We start from the raw sequence: 12,463 nt of genomic DNA on the forward strand, positions 1-12,463 counted from the left end.
AATTTAATTTATTTATAAATCTCTGAACGTATGTGAGAACAATCTGTTAAATTGTTGAATTTGTAATTCTTAATATTTCCAAAATAGATATATAAACATCCTTAAAAGCCTTCTATGACGTCGAAAATGGCTCTAAGATTTCGGAAGAAAAGTATTCCAACCAATCGTGTTTACACAATTAAGCCAACTAAATTAATGTGATTAATTTTTATTATTTCTGATAAAATCTGAATTCTCTGTGATTCATGATGCGCAAATGCAACTACTTTGCACATCATTTGAGGAATTAACTAAAAAACTCGCCTTAGTTAGTATCAGTAGAAACTATATCGGATAGAGAATTAACCAATCACATTAATTTGTTGGCTGAACTGTTTAAACGCGATTGGTTAGATTATTTTTCTTTCAAGATCTCCGAGTGATTTTTGACGTCATGGACAGAAGGCTTTTAAGGATGTTTAGTACACATCTATTTTTAAAATATTAGAAATTACAAATACAAAAATTTAACAGATTGTTCTCACATTTGTTTGGAGAATTATAAATAAATCCAGAGTCAGTTCACTGAAGCAATCAAAAGTTATATGAATTTTAGTTTGCAGTGTGATTCGAGTTTACCCGTGACTTTATAAAAACTGTGTGCTCGCGTTGATCGAAGTAGGTAAAATAGAAAAAAAAAGACAAACGAAATTAGTTTAAAATTTGAAAAAATATAATTTAGAAGAAATATTTAAATAACAATTTTGTATAACAATGTAAATCGAGAAAGGAAATGTTGAAATAATATTACATGTGTGACTTTTACATACAATTTATATTAAATTAGAAATTCCTAGTAAGTTTTCAAACTTATAACAGATTACTCAAAAATTAAGACATAAATTATCAAACAAATTTAATATTTTATTTGTAAATTAAGATTAAAATATCGTTTTTTTTTTATATAGACATGTAATTTTTCTTTATATAAAAATAAATTTTTAACTTGGGAAAAAAGTTAATAAATTAAAGTTTATGTGTTTCGAAAATAACTAATTAAAGGTAAAAAAATTAACTTTTTTACCATAACTATTTAAATTTTTTGGCTAGTTATTTCTAACTCTAGGTATCGATCATGTAACTTTTTCCTAAAAGGTGTTCCGAAAAGGTGAAAAGTGAAAAATTTTGCCATTAACTTTAATAGTTAAAAATTTCGCTTTTCACCTTTCCGCCCTAGGGAAAGTTACATGACCCCATAAATTTAACATTTTTATAATTAACTTATTTAACATTATGTATTAATTGTTAAATTGATGATATATTAAGTAAGTGCAGTAGCAATTTATAAAAATAATAAAAAATAACTTTAATTGGCTAAAATTGGACATTACAAATTTAACAACGAAGAGTCTGTTTTTCCTCCTTTATTTTCTATCCGAAATAGAATTGAAGGAATCTGATTGGTTAATTCTCTTATGCGTTATGCAAAAGTTTGTGCTCTCACCCTAAAGCCGGGAGCACACAGAATTTTATATAGCGCATAATGAATAACGCATTAGAGAATTAATTAATCAGAGTCCTTTATTTCTATCTCCGAAGTGGAAATAAAGGATCCTGATCGACTGACTCTCTTTATGCATTATGCATTATGCGATAAGCAAGTGTCTGTGCTCCTACCTTAATACGCGAAAAAAACATTTCGAAGTGACGTTAATATACCGCAAGGTTGGTAGCACTGTCCGTTTGAAACCGTCGTCGATCGCGAAACGTACGCGGCGAGCCGCACTCCGCGTTCCTCATGAATTCGTACCGTTCGCACGCGATTATCACACGAAATATCGTCGGGATCGCGTTCCCCGCGAACGCGCCGCTGTTATTATGCGTTACGCGATCAATCGCGGTATCGACAATAGTAATCTCGGCGTCGACGATCCATTTCCGCGTTGCACGGGGAATCGACACAAGAACGAGACGCCATGTTCCGAATTCCTCTCCTCGTCGGAGCGCAATTACGCCGAACGCTAGCCAGGTATGCACGTATATTGGATACCGCGTTACAATTGCCCGCGTCGATTACTATTTTTCGTTATAATCGTTTGCAATGATTACCGATTAATTTGGAATGTAATCGTCGATTGTCCCAGGTGGGAATCGTTAAGGCGAGTGACAAATGCGCAAAAATGTCTGTAAGCATACGACAGTTCAACCTCCTCAAAACCGAGTCGTATTTGTATCCGAAGTTATTATTTTCTCTCAACGGCCAATTACGACCCAATTAAAAATGTACGAGCCGTATCGTCCGCGTCGAAAGCAATAAAGCTGAGCTTGTTCGGTGATCCGCCTGCTTCGGAATGCAAAGAGGGATCTCTCTCTGCCGTCATCAAACGCATTGTCGTCCGCTCCGCTTTCAAACACGCGTCCAAATGGACGGGCGTTTGAAAAGCGACGCGCGTTAGTTTCGAGCGACGGACTAGCGACTGGCGACAGACAAAAGTCAAGCGCAGCCTCGTCGCGCTTTTCGACGCGGATTGACGCGCGGGCGATGGCGCGGGGCGCGGGCGCGGGCGCCGCGCCGGCGACTTTTCGCGGCTTTTCCTCGGCCGCGCTCGGCGGCGTCCGCCGGCGCTCGGCTTGGCGGGCAGTTCGTTCGTTCGCGCGGCGCGCTCTGTTTCCAGTTTACAATCGGCGCCTAGATGAGTCGTGTCACCCCGCCCGTGGTCGGGTCAATTTTCTCGCGAGACACGCGGAAGTGATCATCTTCTCTTTTTTTCTTTTTTCTGCTGTACGAATTCTGTGACGGCGGAGCGGAATCCGCCGAGCGTTTCTCTCGGAATTCGCGAATCGTGTATAAGAATCGCGAGAAGTTGGACGCGCGATAATTCATCTTGTGTGAAACAGTCGACGGCGAAGCGTGACAGTGCGATCGAGCGACGGAACGACTCCGACCGGAAGCGAAGGTACCCGTTCTTCCTCTCAGCCGAATTTATTTTTTTGGCCGCCGGATACGTATTCGGTTTTAATTAATTGATACGCGAGTTGACTCCCAATACTGTTTGTTAACGTCATTGGCACGTCTGCATTGTGCCCCGAAATTATATGATGACATAATGAGACCGCCCGCGATGAATAAAACATTTGTTGATGAACGACCATGTGCCACGACACGATATGTTTCACACATACACACGGAATGATGATATCAACTTGCGTGTTGCTCGTTAACACCTTTTCACTATAATTTTCGCGTTGATAACATCGGTTTTCAGTCGGGATTTTTCTTTTACTTCCGGAATTTTTATTTTTACTGTCTCGTGCACTCTAATAAGAAAGGATATTCAAAATTTGTTTGTAAATTTCGAAATTTACAAATTTATTTCACTGAAATAAATTTTTCTTTACCCTTTGTGATCACATCTCTTAAAAGTTTTGTAAATGTCATACTGGGATCAAAGTGTTTTCCAGTGCATTTAATTGGCTGCCATATTCACAGTTTTTGTTCTTTGAAATAAAAAAAAAAAGTTACCGATTATACTTTAAACATTGTAGAACATAAATATACAAAAGTTTTACGGATATTTTAATTGTAACATATTTAAAAAAATTGCAAAAATAAATATTTTTTAAAAATGAGTTTTTTTGTTAAAAAAATCATAACCTTTTAAATTGTTTTAAATTTTTTAAAATATAAAATTGAATTTTAAAAGTATAGAACCTCAAACTTTTTTGAGGATTAAATTGAGCCCGAAGGGTTAAATACAGCAAAATAAAATTTTATTTTCAACAAGTAAGTCAATTAATAAAAAAATTAGATATGTATCTCTCATAAAAAATATGTATTTCGTGATTATCAAATTTTTTTATAATCAATAAATATTGAAGTAAATATCGCAAGCAACATTTGCTTGCTACTTTTTTTCTCAGAGTTTCATAAAGCCATGAACTTTTTCCGTTCGTCGGACCAACGGGTGCTTTATTTTTAATGCTGCAAGTTTTCCATTTCACGACGAACGTTATGGTTTATCGTGTAATATACCCTTACTTCATTGAATTTTTGTATCACGTGTACCTGTTGATTCCCGATTCCGTGAGTCGCCTAAAGTTTTTCTGCTTTTTTCCCCCCGAGCGTTCAACATCCGTCGAACATAAATTCTTCGCCATAATTCGCGCCGTAATTTCCGTAATGGGTTCAGTTAATGCACGTCTATCTCGAGCTCCTCCTGATGAAGTTCAGACTTTTATTCAAGATTGCGCGAAACTGGATTAAATTATGTAATTAAAAACAGATTTTTATATATTAAAAGGGTCATTTTGATTAAAGTAAGAATATTTGATTAAAACTTTGAGAAAAAAGTTAAAGTTTCAGCTTGTACAGGTGTGTGTGTGTGTGTGTGTGTGTGTTATTTGTGACGTTGTTTTCGATATTTATTAAAAAAATGTAATTATGATATTAAAATATACATTTTTCTCTAAAATACTTATCTCATTTTTTTTATTAATTGATTTATTTGTTAGGAATAAAATTTTATTTCGTCATACTTAAATAAAGATTCATTTAAATAAAATAAATTTATATCTTACAAATAAATTTAAAAGTACGAATATTTTTTTTCCGTGCACGTCTTTCTTGAAATGTTTTTTCAACAAATAGAATTTTTTTTAGCAACTTGTATACTCCACATTGCAAACACGACATGTTGGATTAATGTACGCTGCTCTTTTAGTGGAAAAATTTTTGGTCTGTAGTGTACACTGCAAAACATATCCGCTCTAAATATCACGGAAAAAAGTGACTTTTTTTTCACTTTAAGGGTGAAATTAGAAAAAAAGTCACTTTTTTCTATCATATTTAGAGCGGATATGTTTTGCAGTGTAGGATTGACTGCTAAACGCTTGTCATCTTCCCTAACATGTTTATTTTTTTCTAACTTGGCTCGCGTGAGGAGATTCATTTTTCTGGGTGAAGGGCAAAGTTGCGGGCAGGTATAAGAGTTTATTCCCATTTTACATGCATAATGGCAGACGCGAATGTAAACAGGGTGTTTCCTGTAACTCGAGCATTTAGGATATTTCTGTTGTTTTTAAAGAAACGAAAAAAATATCAAAGGAAAAGATTGGTCGTTTCTAAGGGGCAAATATTGTGACAGGCAGCGTTCTTTTCATGCCTATTATTTTACGATATTTTGCGATCATTAACATTTTTTTTTAATGAGGTGGCATATTTTCGTTAACGTAATAATATAGTAAATAGAAAAATTTAATTGTATAAAAGATTTGCTGATTTTTAAATGATTTTAAATATACAAGAAAGTCACATTTAAAAGGTTTTTGTTTTTTTTTTACAAACTATATTATTACATTAACAAAAAGTGTAGCATTTAAAAGACACTGAGAGAAAAACATTTCGTATCTGTGTCGATAATTCCTTGATAAAATAACTGTGATTATGAGCGGTTCTATTTTTGTAGTTATTACTACTACTATTTCTAATAACCTTGTATTTTTACAGTTCTATACAGAGGAAAAAGAAATTGTTATAAAACGAAAATATTTAGTCCAACAGGTTCAACTAAATATTGAGTTGATTCAATTAATCCATGATTAAAAAATGTTAATTGACATGAATAAACTATATTTTTTTTTATAGTTAAATTTTTGAATGAACCCGAAATGGATTAAATATTTTAGTTTTTCAATCAATTTTTTTCCTCAATGTACTAACTATGAAAAACTTTATAAATTATGACAATTTCAAATATTAATTTAGTAAAATATTAACATTGGAATAATAAATATAAAATAAACATATTTTACGGAGTAAATGCAATCACAATTATAATTATTTGATTAATTCTTGCTCATTTACGTAGCAATAATAACTAATAATTAAAATTGTACATGGTTAAAATAAACTATTGTGTAAGGGCTACTTTAACCAAAGTCCCATTAATCTAATCGACTGATTAGTCCATTGAAATTAACTAATCGCATTTGTCTGTTATATGAAATGACAAATGCGATTGATTAATTTCAATGGCCTAATTAGATGTTAATTGGATTTGGTTGAGGTGGCCCTAAATATAGTTGACATCGAAAATGACTATGAATTATGACAATTGCAACTATTTTCTTTTTCTTGAACTATTTATGATCCCTAAACGATCGAGTTACAGAAAGCATTATATTCGGCATCCATCTAGCGGCGAATCGAAGATTAATTGAGACGACTGAATTTCATTATGCGCGAATCGCGAAATCTGAATTTGAATACGCCGGGGCGGGGAATAACATCCGAAACGGAGCGAAAACTCTCTCTTATCATTATTTACCTTTATAAGGAAAATATAAAATGCGCAGAAAAGGATCTTCTCAGAAGTGGAGAGGTATTCGTGAATTGTGTACGAGACTTGGAGTGTATCTTCGCCTCCTACTTTCACGTTCGAACGAACGCTTCTGCCCCCGCACATACGTGAATGCGTTTTCCTTCTTCCTATTTGCATATCTCAATATTTTAACGGTTGCGAGATATCGCGAAAAAGTACGCTATCTGTAACGAAGAAGGAGTTTCGAAACGTCGAGAAGAGTTACGACAAACAGTAAAGTATATAATCGGTAAACGTTAAATATTTGCCTTTCGAAAAGTCAAACGATTAGCATCTAAATGATAAACACTAAGCTCAGCCAATGTTAAATATGCGCTCTTCAAAGGGTTAGGCGGTGCGTTTCATTAAATACCGAGATGGATAAACATCTCGGCAATCGAGAGAATCTAGACTGTGCTCGCCGGGAATATCTATGAATATCAAACGCCCATGAGCAGCACGACTGAGCCGCTACTTAAATCTTCCTTGCTTTGTTCGAAATTCGAGAGCACTTTAGATCCGCCTCGTAAAGTTGAAAGGGTTCTATCAGGGATCATTTCGAAGTCCTCCGGTTCTCATTTTAGCTCGCAGCTTTATTGTTGCTCCATCCGTCCATCTTCAAGGCAGTTGATTCACCTTTTACCGTTGGCCTCTTAATAAAATGGAGCGTATTGTAGCTGTTTAATGAACTCGAGAATTTCACGTTTCCCCTCCACCCTTTCACGCTTAAGTTGTAACGTCGAGTCTCGTTCTAATTTCTTGTAACTTCTCGTTTTACTCTCAATTTCGCTGATCGTTCGAAAAGACTTTTCACCTACCGTAACCGTTTATCCAGGAACGAACGTCGCAGTGCAAAAGAAAGACGCTGCGGAAGTCGTTCAAATTGGCTTAGTGGGTTAAATGAATTGGATTTAAGTGGTTAATAACATTTATTTAGAAGGGACACGGACTGCCGGGGTGACATGGTAAACGGCGTGATACCCGGCACATTGCGAGCACTCGCAACCGTGTCGGAGCGACGCGGAAATGGTCAAGAATAGATCTAAGAGTATCCCTCATTCAGTGTTGTCCAACGAACTGCGGAGAAGTTCCCCGAGTCCTCCTCGTACGTTCTACTACACTTTTAATTCGGATCAACCGAGCGGCAGCACGCCCGACGAGAAAAAATGAAAACGTTTTCTTAGAAATAATCCTCAGAATCGACATTTCATCCGGCTCGTTTCACCGCGATGTTTTTTCAGCACCATCAAGTAGTTACGGGTTATTTTCTGAAAAAAAAAGAAAAATGAAAAAATTCTTGCGGAGTAAAGGATCATATAGTACGCGATTCAAGTACATCGTTACGCGGGACACAACAAATCATAATAATGGTCGCTCGTATATTGCTGCCGAGTCGCTAACTTGGCCACATAATAAATTCCATGGGAACTTTGTTACTACAGTTATACACTTTTCAGCTTTGATATGTTTTTATCGTTATTATAATATTCGTTGCACTTAAAAGTATTGTACTAACAATTGTGTAGTGGTGAAAATATTTCAGTCAGGTCTTTAAGAATTATGTTAATAACGTTTTTTATTAACACACACGTGTAACTTTTATAAGATTTTTATTATAAAATTATAAATTGGCCATAGTTATGCAAGAATAGTCCAATTCACAAAATTATAATTTTTGAATTATTGTAATCAGCACATACATTTTTTTACATTAAACAAAAAAGATTTAAGCTTAAAATTAATAAAAAAAAACAGTCTTTATCTGCATTTTTAAAGTACACAAAATATTATTTGCATTTTTTTCGAAATTATAAATTGACCATAGTTATGCAAGAAACGTTCAATTCGCAAGATTACAATTTTTTAATTATTGTAATTAGTACGCACATTTTTCTACATTAAACAGAAAAGATCAAAACTTAATATATGTTTAAAATTAATAAGAAACAGTTTTTACCTACATTTTTTAAAGCACATAAAATGTTAGTTGCATTTTTTTCGAAATTATAAATTGACCATAGTTATGCAAGAATCGTCCAATTCACAAAATTATAATTTTAATTATTTTAATTAGTAAATACATTTTTCTATATTAAACAAAATAGATCCAAGCCTAATATACACCTAAAATTAATTAAAAAACAGTTTTTTACCTACATTTTTAAAGCACGTAAAATATTATTTGCATTTTTCTCAAAACGAGTTTCATGTAAATTGAACGTTTTTGCATGACTGTGGCTAATTATTATATAGAAAATCTATAAAATTTGTATTATGTCACTATATTAAGATTAAGTAAGATTAAGATTAAGTAAGATAATCCGTGTCAAAACGTCGTAAATGGTGAGGGGCAAGAAGTTATATTTAAAATTAATTAAGTTGCAAGTCTTCCGAATAAACTTGCGACTACAATTGCTAGTACCTTTAACTTCTTTTAAAAAATAGACTTTAAAACGCATTAGAAAATCGCTTTGAGAGAATTTAAATAAAAAATGCAATGTTTACGTAAACATGACTATATGCATGATTCCTAGAAAACAGTTAATTTTGCGTTTTCAATTACCATTCAAATTCTAAACCTTGAGAAAACAATTAGAATAATTTTTTTAACATTGAGTGCGTCAATGAAAATCATTACTCAACACGATATTAACATACGATGTAATTATTTCAAGCCGCGAAAAATTCAAATAATATGAGATATAAAATGTTTCTTCTTTTGAAAATTTTCATGTCTGGCTGAAAGAAATTTAATACTTAATACAAATATTCCGTTTTTCCTTTGAAAAATCGTGTGTTCAAATTTCATATAAAAATTATTTTGCATCGACTTTTCTTTTAAATTACTAATATTTTCGCGTGACGAATATTGACAATCGTGAGATTTCCGGTCACTCATAAGAAACGCTTTCTGGCTTGAACTCTTCTTTCATCCAGTTTCTCTCTTCTTTTCTTTTTTTTTTTATTTTTATTTTTGTTCCAACGTGATGGACGTGTGTGCGAGGAGGCTATTCATGTCGGACCCATAAATAGGTGCATGAACTTACATGGGGCATACGTATAATATAATACTTGTCCGCCGATATAAGTCGAGTTTAAGCTATAGGTGCGATACACGTGGGAGGGAAGTGAAATTAGAGCAAACGAAGGATACTCCCTGGCGTGTCGTTTTCGATCTTGCGGTAGACGACATGAAGGTCTCGCCCGGAGAAATTGATCCTACATTAATATCGTCTTATGCCATTTTTGCGGCGGCTGTGCGTCATTGCACGCGGAATCGCTTTAAAATAAATGTAGGTACCTCTTCTGTAAAGAAACTTGATACAGTTTAGATAAAAAATTTTAGCAGAGGAATATTTTTTTTCAATCTAGGAATATTATTTTGCATGAAATATCGGATTTTTTTTTTTATTAACGGTAAGGAAAGACGATTTTTAAACTTTTCAGGATTAAATTTATTTAAATATTTTAATGTATCTTGCGTGCAGTTTTTTTTTCTTTTTACGTGACTACGTTCATATTTGTTTGCCGTAACTACTTTTTACTTGTTTTTTTAAATTTATTTTCTTGGCATTATTTTATTTGTCTTAAAAACTATTGGAGAACATTTTAATTACATTATGCGTATCTTATGTAGCATCGAAATTTTTTCTTTTCTAAGAAGAAATTAACTTGTTAAATCTTTCTTCAAGATTGTTTATCTAGAAAATGAACAGTCGCAGCATATCTTTTAACACGTTTAACAGATAACGGTAATAAGTTTGTTGAGTAAGTTATCATAAATTTAGTATCTCTTACCAATGTGGTTTTAATTGTTTGAATGAAAGAAACTTGAACTTAGCTAGAGTCAATTGGAGAATTACTGCAAGTATATTTCTAGAGTTCGGTCCACTACAGAGCTAAAGTCATTTTTACTCTTTTCAAAAGTTGTTTACACGATGACAGGCAATTTTCCAAGTTATTTTAAAAGTGCCTATGTAACCGTCATTAGTAATTGGTATTTTTGTAATTTAATAAAATTAACTTTTGCGTAGTTTTATTCGCAAAACATTGTAACAAACGATTTAGCAAGCAAAATTTAAATTGAGAAAATAATAATAGAGAATAAGAACAACAATACTAAGAATAATACCAGAGAAAACAATAATAATAATACAATAATAATAATATAAGAGAATAATAATAATACAAAATTCAATTAATAAAATGGCAATAAATAAGATAGGGGAGAGTAGATGAATGTGTACCATTTCGTTTTATTACATTTTTGCATAACAATATTTAGCAAAAATAAAACTAAATAAAAAATATGCGATATAAATAAAAATGTAACAAGTTTTATCTTATTTTGTGCATGCTGTCAGCATGTTAAAAAATCAGATAAAAATTTGATGTAAATTTTTCATTAAATTATATAGTTGATAATAACGTAAAAATGTAATTTTATTTTAAATTGCTACATTTTCATTTAAAAGAAGCTTTGTTGTAAAATATTTTTCACTGCATATACACGCAATTATTGTAAAAATTAAATTAAATATTTTTATAAACTCTATCAAGTTTCTTGACTCGTATCACCACAAATTTTACAATACAAATAATAGTAATGTAAGATTGATAAGTGATAATAGTAAAACTAATAACTGATACGGATAAAAATATGTCAATTACAAAAATAAATTTAATTTAGTTTTATTTCGGCGTCCTTCATTTTTCATTATTAAATATTTAATCGTTTTTTTGATCAATTATTAATAAAATAAATATTAATAATTCCTTATATTTTTCATTACTTTAATTCATAAGTTCAATATTTTCGAAGACGATACGATTTAGGAGATCACAGGTTCGTTTTAAGCAACTGGTTTTCTAAATCACATCTTTCGCAGCTTATAACAAATTAATTTGTTATTACCGAAAGGTTTAACGTGCAATAATAGAACCTTGAAATATCAAGCTGCAATTTTGAATGTTGTTTTGCATCCGAATGCGAAATATACTACAAAATAACTTAAATTGGCTGTCAATTCTCCCCTATTTAGAGACGATGTATATATTCATTATAAAGTAGTTCGTTAGGACTGACATACAAGTGAAGGAAACGAGATCCTGAAGTCATCTGTAAACAAGCATACATAAGGCAGTAATTGAGTAAATAAGATGTTCGAACATCGAAACACTTAATATACTTAATGAACCAAACTCGGAGTTACTATTTTTAGTATTTTTGCATCCAAGGTACGTTTTTTCTTTTTTTCGTTTACTCGACTCGCTCTTAAAGTCGCTCGTCTTAAGACACTAAAATTTGCATTTCGCGAAGTGGCCAGCCACTTGGAGCGCCTTCCCTTTTGCCCCCGTTATTAAATGCAAATCGATTGTCTTCGTAGACGAGGTATTTGCACGCAAGTGGTGCCGCGTTCACGCGCTCCGTCCTATAAATACAAATTTATGCTTGACACGTGCTACTTGTTTAGGGACATAAATCACGACGCTACCGGCGTTAGCGCGGGTATCGTTCGCGAACGACTATCAGGTGGCGATGAGCGAAGCTTATCTGGTCCAGTACTGCCGGAGGACGGTCCCTCGTGCGACATAAATTGCAAATGATTGCGCGGGAATGAAAAACGTAGTCGAGATACCATTGAATCGGAGCGAAGAAGACGCGTGGATCAATTTGCATGCAAAGCTTTTTCTTTTTTTGCCGCAGTTTTTCAATCTCTTCTGCCGCAGGGACTTTGATAAGCTGTTGTTGCATCCCGCAACACAGTTGACTAATGCAAATTAATCGAATATCAGCTAAAATAGATATTTGCACAGGGATTTTTCTTCCATTCGAGTTAAATTATGATTGACTTTATAGCGGAGACGCAAACAGATTTATACAGCAAATTCTTTTTGTCTTTTGTCTTTTTCAAAAATTCAATTTGAAATTGAACAATGAAATAAGATAGCAATATATTATCCAGTTTACATAAGATAACATGATAAAAATAACGTAATTCTTGCAATATAGATAAAAACGTGATCATATTAGCATTGAAATTTGCGCGTAAGGAAGAGATTTTTTAAAATTTATATTTAGAAGCAGTCGATGTGGCAAACGGTCTTAAATGAATGCAGTGCTC

At 33.1% G+C, this 12,463-nt stretch overlaps 1 protein-coding gene across 2 annotated transcripts in view; it reads left to right on the top strand.

Moving 5' to 3' along the window:
• Window positions 1-2,646: 2,646 nt before the first annotated feature.
• Window positions 2,647-12,463, top strand: part of LOC105197486 (gastrin/cholecystokinin type B receptor) — a 101,645-nt gene continuing 91,828 nt past the window's right edge. Inside the window, exon 1 of one of the 2 annotated variants that reach the window (XR_850821.3) lies at window positions 2,647-2,936. The gene's annotated coding sequence lies outside the window, so the exon portion shown is untranslated. The remainder of the gene's footprint in view (window positions 2,937-12,463) is intronic. The other variant, XM_011163875.3, reaches the window with a different exon arrangement.

This window comes from Solenopsis invicta, chromosome 2, assembly GCF_016802725.1.
Source record: "Solenopsis invicta isolate M01_SB chromosome 2, UNIL_Sinv_3.0, whole genome shotgun sequence".
NCBI classification, from domain to species: domain Eukaryota; kingdom Metazoa; phylum Arthropoda; class Insecta; order Hymenoptera; family Formicidae; genus Solenopsis; species Solenopsis invicta.